We start from the raw sequence: 8,779 nt of genomic DNA, 5'->3' as shown, positions 1-8,779 counted from the left end.
TAATTTATAAATCTAGTGAGAATGTTCAAAGTTATCCAAAATGACTTAAATGTCCCTCTCAGCACAAGCATGTGATACTTTGAAGATTTTAATTGTCCCGTTCTTACTCCGATGAGCCGTATTCGAATTGATTTGTTCCAGCTCACCCACTTATAGGCATTCATTGCATGTTAAGTTCTTTGTATCACATTAATAACTGTATATGCCATTTAATGTTCCATTGGAAGGAAGGGTGATGGGTGAAGGAAAGATTCAAACAAAAAATTATTATATTTTATTTGGTAAAAAGAAAGTAATGAGTAGGGATGACAATGAGGCAGGGAGTACCCTCCCCCTTCCCCATTCCCATCCCTATCCCGTTTAGCATAGTTAAAGCTATTCCCACCCCAAAATTATTAATTAAACGAGGTGGGATAGGGTGGGGGTGAGACGGGTGAGAATTGGTTTTGTAAATTACTTTTGTAGTGGTAATAGTTCTTTTTTTTCATAGAATGAAAACAAAATATAACTTCTCAATTGGAATTTTATACTTAATATTATTGTAAGAACAACAAAATAATACATAAAAGTTCTAAATAATAATAATACGAAAGGATATTTTGAGATTGAAATAGAATCAGTTATAATTTGTTTCATATATACCTCATATTAGTGAATATAAAATAAAATATAAACACAAAATTATAATTTATTATTATAAAATGGGCGGGGCGGGATAACCCTTCCCCATCTCCAGCCGATAACTATGCGGGTTTTCAATTATAATTTTTATCCCTATCCCAAAATCATTTAACCACTCCATAACCGTTTTAAATGGGGCAGATACTTGACGGGGTGGGGTATTTTGTCATCCCTAGTAATGAGAGAAAAGAAAAGAGAATGGATGAGTCATCTTTCATTTTTCCCATATTTTCATCCCTGGAAATATTGACAGAAGACACGAAGGAAGAAAAATAAACCTATAATAAATGTTTTTAAATCACATAACTTTCCTTAATTATTACTTTCCGTTTTATTCTCTATTCACAAGTAAAATGAATGAGCTATTTTCTTATTTCTTTTTGCTTCTATCTAACCAAATAAAAAGAGAGAATGACATAATCTCTTCCCTATGAATGCTTTATTCATCTTTTCTTCTTTACATTCCATCAATTTTTCGTCCATATATCCTACCAAACAGAGTATAAGCGTTGACAATTGAATTATTCTAATTACTAAAACAAACCATAGTAAATGACTTTTTGTGACCCTAATTAATATATATATATATATATATATATATATATATATATATATATATTTTATTGAGGTCAAGTCTATTAGGTTAGGTGTGTAAAAATATTTGAAACAACTGGAGGACAAATTTTTTTTTAGATAGTTTATCAGACAATAGGATTTTTTTTAGATAGTTTATCAAACAATAGGCTCATTTTTAGCAAAGTATTAGTAATATTTTAAACATGAATTTTCTTATAAACTTTGGTTAAAAGCTTTGACACAGCCCAAACTTATCAAAGTTTTATGAATCTAAACTCAAATAATTCATACTTAGTTTGATAATTCATTAGCAAACCTACAAAGAACCATGAATGTCTACTATTATTGAAAAATAATTGCATAAGAATTTGATTTGTAAGAAAATTTATTTACTTAAAATTCATAAATACATTCTAGGTATTTCACAAAATAAGCATTTTGTAACACAATAGTTAAGAGCTAGATTTTAAAAAGGGAGAGAGAGAATTCAAAAAGTGGGAGAGGCATTGAGAATGTGATTCTCATGCTTGACTGAAAAAGAAATTAAATATTTGGAAGATTTCCACTTTTGGACTGCCCTCATTCACTTTCCCTTTTCTTTTCTTTTTTTTCTTTTTCTTTTCTTTTTTTTTTTTCGTTTATCAAGAAGGCAAAAAAATATATTAATCACAAGAAAAAAATGCAATCAAGATGCACAACATCTACGAGTCATTTCGGACACTATCTGATCTGATGGTCTAATTGGAATAGTTGGTGTAGCATCATAGGACATTATCTGACGGTCTAATTGACCGAGTGTCCAGAGAGTTTATCCATGTTTGAATCCCCTTATCACTACTTTGTCTGATTAAAAAAAACAAAAAAAAAAATACTAATAGAAAAGCTTTTGTAGAGAGGGGTAGTGTTTCACACAATATAAATATGTACAATTTAGAAGCTCATCCAACGACAAATATGTACATCACAGCCAATCAACTCACAATTTGTTTCACAAGATTTTGACACATGACAAAGAATATATACACATATGTGTGTGTATATATATTAATCATCGACAAGAAACTTAAGAAGAGGATTTCAACCTTCACCTTTCACTTAGAAAGGTTGTAGAGATAACATTAGCTTGACAGGGACTTAATTGACTGGACAACCCATCATGCTTAAGCTTTCTCTTTTAATGTCATCTAAAAGCTAAACCCTCCAATTGAAATAAAAGATGGAAATTATAACGTGTAGAGGATGCCCACTTTCTCAATACTGTGGTCCCAAGTTGGTTTAACAAAGCTGCATCAGCTTGACAGTGACATCCATATCCTCCTCCTCTTTTTATTTTTATTTATTTACCTTTTCAAATAACATTATGAGAATTATAAAATCAAATTTTCGTATTGAAAATTATTTAAATTAGATTACACTTAGGTCAAAATTTTATATGCTTTTTCTTGTGACCAAATTTGATCAAATAGAATGATTATCTTTAATAAGCTCGCATTGTTTAAAGTATTTTGATATGAATGATTATTTTTTGATCGATTGCACTTGCTTAGAGTAGCATTACTCTTTAGACGATAATATAATATGGCAATTTAAGTACGAGGAATGTGATGATGTGATTTTTGAATGTTTTGTGCTTATACTCATAAACTTAAAGAAAAACTCATGACAGTTTTAATAATGTACACCTCATGACAAACTTGTTCTTTTAATTACTGTTGGAAACGGCATTAGAAAACGCAAACTTTGGAAGGATTTTTAAAAAGATTCCGCTAAGAATTTTTTGCGAATCTATTGATGAGCGCGTTCCTCTCTGCGAGGAGATGAACGTGGTATATTTATTTTCTCAAATCCGTTTCCGGGTGAATGAGAAATTGGCTCCAAAGTAAGTGATTTATAAAGCCTAAATGGGTGTGAATAAAGTAGGAAATGCTTGTCCCACATCGAAAAAGTAGCAAAGCAACCTTGAATATATATATGTCTAGTATGGGATTTGAGTTTGGGCCCAAGGGCACCCAAGTTTTTAAGAGTGGGAGGACCTAGGCTAGCCTGGATCCGAACTAACTACCACGCGCCGCCCGACCCGGTCCGGTCCGGGCTAGGGCGGGGCGGGGCTTGATTGTGAAATGGGTTTAACTTTTTACCCAAAGTTGGAATGGGCCTGTGTGGTTGTAATTTTATTTTGATGCTGGACTTATCAAAATGGGCCTGTTTACTGGGCTGAATTAATGGCAGAGTTGGATTATTTGCTTGAAGGGCTGGGCTGGATCAGAATTTAAAGGATTCAGTTTTAATTTTGAACCAAGAGTTGCACCCTTTACAAATTAAAAAACCACCAACAGTTTTTTAATTCTGATTGGTCAACAATGGTTGCACCCATTCGGATTATGAGTGTACCCATTCAGAATAGGCACCAACAAGCCTATAAATACCCATCATTGGGTTCATTTCAATTCACACCAAGTTCAGAAATCTTCTTCTCTTCTTCTGAATTTCTTCTTCTAATTCTTCTTTGTTCGGTTCAGCCACTGGTTTGGGTTCAACCTAAACTGGTTTGGATTGGGTTCGAACCTTGGTTTCCAAGTTTCGGTTCAATCTTGGTTTCCAAGTTTCGGTTCAATCTTGGTCTCCGAGTTAGGGTTCAATCCTGGTCTCCGAGTCTGAGTTCAACAGAGAGTACTACACCGAGCCGTTTCGCCTATTCCATTGGTTTGAAGTGCTACTACCAAAGGAAGAAAAGTCGTTGTATCCTGGGAGATAGACGCCGAAGAGTCCGTTAGCACCGTAGCGGGGCGTATCTGTCTTAAGGCTATAGAATTAAATTCTAGCCTCGACTTTATCAGGTTCTTTTATAGTTTTATTTTCTTGATATTAAACTATATAAATATATATATAGATTATTATAATAAATATTATATTTACAAATAATATTTAAATAAATTATACTATAGTATATGATACATAATTTCTCAACAATTACATGGTTATGGTGGGTAGGGTAATAGCAAATAACATGTGCTGTCATTTCAATATGGATGAGAAATATGAATTTTTTTTCCTGAAGTCTCACACATCATCACATGAGTATATACGGAAATAACAATCATGCACATTCTCATAAAATACAATATTTTACATGATTTACTTAACTCTAGGCTATGTCAATGGAGAAAGATTTCATTATGTATCAAGAAAGAGAATATAACCATGTGTCAAAACCCCATTCACTCACTCATTATCTTTTTTTAGACTACATATATCTACACACTTGGAAATTACATATATTCTCTCACTCTTCATAAGACTTACCAACCCCTTACATCTCTTATGTATTCTCTCACATTCTACCTCTCTCAACTCGTCTCTATTTAATTATAGAGTCTTCAAACCCAATTCTTTGTGGAACAAGAATTTCACAACTTGCCTACAAAGAGTTACCTTACCAGTCTTCAACTCTAAAATAACAGCCTAATATTCCACAACTTTCTTTCCAAATCTCCATTCTCTTTCCGCAAGTCTTCTGATTTCCAAAACGGATTAGGAACCTCAATTGAACTGGTTCCAAATAACTTGAACATGTTCACTTCTATTAGAACGTTATTCAGACACTGAATTCCATTCATAAAACCCAACAATCTCCACCTTGGCTTTGATTCATTCTTCACGTGTTCCTCCATAGCTCTACCTCGAACAAATATCTCTTCATATATAGCTCCATATCAACTGAAGAACTCTAGCTCCACCTCGAATAAAACACTATGATGAAACTAAGAAATACTCTAACATTACCTCCCTTAAATTCACTCTATGGGTCAACTGTTGTTAAGATTTAAATTCCCTTTTCATCACACCTAGCGAAAGCATCATAATTACATTATCACACAAGCATATATAGATATAACAATCATCCACTTGTGAAGGGTACTAAATTAACAACAACTGAAGATCATGGAGATTCTCATGAAGGCTATCATTGTGGAACTATTTAAAGAAACAAATTAATACTTATTCAAGTAATTACATGATTGTAAGAATTATTAAAGGAATGAGAGAATGTGTGAAAACTATGGTTGACTAAGTATTGATTTGTTTCCTTGAATAGTTCCATGATGATAGCCTTCGTGAGATTCTCTATGATTTTCTGTGGTTGCTGATTTAGTTCCCTTAAAAACACATACACGTAAAACACAATATTTTGACTAAGTGGTGTTACTTCTGGTGTCGCACCCCAAAATCCAAAGTTTGTGCACCAAAAGATAATGGTGTAGAGTTATGATGAATATGGCCAAGTTTTACATTTAGAAATTGCTACTACTACCTTTCACTAAAAATATAGTTAGGACAAGTAGGGATCATCCCAATGGATTGGTGGGTCGTATTAGGTTGTGAAATCGAGATTAGGGTTAGTAGGTCGAGTGATCAAAAGATTGGTTAGTGGTTGAATTATACTAAGATGCAAATTAAACTAAAGTAGGTAATTAAATGTAATGGAGAGAAAATAAGAGAGAGGTCTTGGGGTTTAGAGATCACCACTAAGCATAACATTTCTACACCCTTAAAATGATTAATGAGGGGAAAAAAAACATGTATTGCAACATAATGTGTGTGTGTAATTATTTCAACAAGCATGGATGACAAATTAAGCATATATTGTCTAAGCAACATGGTGGATAACACAATATATCAAATTAAGCCATTAATCCTTTCTTTAAGCTCACAATCCAAACACATCACAAGGTTAGAGATATATGCTACTTGTTTTCATAAGTATGGAACATCAAACAGCAAGCATGGATTGTCCTCCCATTTAACACCTAAACTACAACTACACTACAATTAAGCTAATGACATGAAATCAAACTAATTAAACTAAGGGAGAGGCGCAATCCATCAAGAAATGAGTATGAACCATCAAATAAACCACAAGAACATTCCATTAAGCACCAAGTCTTGACAATCTCTAGATCTATAGCATTAATAGACATAGACATGCATCAATAACACAAAAAATAGAGATAAACACATGAACATCTATTCTAGCATACATAGACATATGGATAGAATTAAATAATCAATTGGAAGCATTAAACCACACAAATAATTGAATAAACAAGATCTATATATATAAGTGTCAAAACATGTATTATAATACAAATCCCCTCAAAAATACATAAATCAAGATGTAGAAAGTATGCTTATGGCTAACTCTAGCCCCAAGAGAATGTCTAGCCGCTCATGGATGGTGTCCTCTAACCCTTAAGGGCTAACTCCATGGTAGAGATTGCTTCTCTTCTTGGTTGATGGAAGAACTCCAAGCTTGTGTCTCTAGCCTCCTCATTTCTTTTCTTTTTCACTAAGAATATGGAAATTGTGTCTCTATCTACTCTCAAGTATATCCTCTCAAAAAGTGGCTCATATTCTTTATATAGGTAGGTTAAATATCACCCCAAATGAGCTGGGCTCGTACACCAATATTCCTTTCAATGATTGGATATGAGACAACTTTTAATAAGCTGGAAATTAGATTTTCTCGGGATTTGGGAAGTTCAGTCGATCGAATTTGTGGTGAGATCAATCGAACATGGCTGAGATCTATCGAATTTAAGCTGGATCGATCTTCTATGGCGGCACCTTTTTGAATAAAAACAAATCTGAGATATTTTGAAGATATTTTTGGGAAAGAGACAACTATGGTAGGTAGGGTGGTACAAGTGGATAAGATGGAATCTTTTCGATCGATCGGAAGAAAGTTGGATTGATCGAACTTTGTGAGATATTTGGATAAGGACAAAAAAGCTTGGATCCATCTTGGAATGCTGAGATTAATGAACTTTCGATCGATCGAATATTTGATGAGATCGATTGAACTTGCTAAATTTCCACCACTTGTTTCCTTTTGCTCCCACTTTGCTCCTTTCTTTGATTCATCTCAAAATTGCTTCAATTATGCTCTTATTTAGCTGAGTTAGCTTATTTTGGGGATAAGTACCTAAAAATGGAAATACAAAATCAATCTAAAGCGGGAAAATAAGATAGATAAATGTTCGAAAATACCTAAGCTTAAGGGGTTTAAATGCGTACTTTTCAGCGCTCATCACACCCCCAAACTTAAATATTGCTAGTCCCTAGCAATGAACTAGAAAGTAAATGAATGGAATGAACAACTATACAACTATGAACTAGAAAGCAATAAATGGATAACGCCACTTTCGTAGGGAACATGATTACATTTAGCATATGCAACAAGCCTTTTAAACCCCTAGGTTACCCCTAGTGGACGAGTGAAGTCTCGTGAGGGTTTCCAGAAATGATACCTATAAACATTAAGCTCATTCTTTCTAAAGAGGCACCAATATTGTAAACAAGTATTGGGAGAAAACTACCTCAAGTATGCAATTTTTCAACCCTTTTCAAGCAATCTCCCAAAATTTCAACATCAAGCAAGCAAGTATGGTCCTCCATACATCAAGAAAATGATCATACAAATCAAAACAACTCTAGAATTCTTTTTGAGTGGACCAACATCAAGTATGTTGCTATCTTAGCCAACTAAAGAAATGATGACATCCTTACCCTCAAACTAGCACACAAATCTAGTACCGATCATCAAGACAAAGAGTGGACCTTTTATTAAAGCTTTATTGTTCTAGGTGCGCTTATTCTTTTCACTCGATTTTTTTTTTTTTTCCCCCTAAGGATCAAAGATGGAAGCATGGTGCAATGTGTTGATCTATTAAGCTTTTTAACGATCCATGAGGTCGAGCGTTAGGTCAATGACTCCCAAACCAGACGGCTTTAGGGTACTAGGTGTTCAAACACCCCTAAGGACTTACAAGCTCAAATCAACTAGGCTACAAATCAAGACAACATCCATCTAATCATCTCACCTTTTGGGAGAAGTCTCACTTTTTATTGGCGCGAGAAATTCAGTGCTTGATGAGGCTAGAATCCCGACTACTTAGTGAAAAGGGGTTGTTATCCACCTTTATCAAAATAAAAACTTTCAATGCACTACTAGCTCAATTGGGATATAACCAATTCAATAATCAATAAAGTATGTACCCCACAAATGAATGCTAGTGTGTGCCTGTGCTAGTGTAGAATACTAGAGTGAATCTCAAAATAATCACAAAATCAGGATGATGTGGACCACAAGTGCAAGCATGATATCAATCTTGCGAAAAATTTACTCCTAAATGGCATCCATAAGGAATACAAGGAGTATTAGACTCTCAAGTCAAACAATTTTTAAATTTTAAGCAATATAATCCTCAAAAGATCAAAATCATAACTAGTTATGGACCAATCATAAAAAATCCCTCAAATACACAAGTCATGCTCAAAATTTTGAATTTAAAGCAAACACTGCAAATCACACTATTACCCCCAAACTTAAATGGCACAGTGTTCTCAATGCGCAAAGAGAACAAAAAGAAAGAGTATACCAGTGCAACTATAGCAAAGAATAGCTGGAACCGAATTATCCAAAGTAGGTGACATAGCCCCCCCAAACTTGGGATTAACTGTG

Source organism: Cornus florida, unplaced genomic scaffold, assembly GCF_030987335.1.
Source record: "Cornus florida cultivar Cherokee Brave unplaced genomic scaffold, ASM3098733v1 CherokeeBrave_3.0.0_Hap2_Chr08, whole genome shotgun sequence".
Lineage (NCBI taxonomy): Eukaryota > Viridiplantae > Streptophyta > Magnoliopsida > Cornales > Cornaceae > Cornus > Cornus florida.
Note: the sequence above shows the minus strand (reverse complement) of the source record.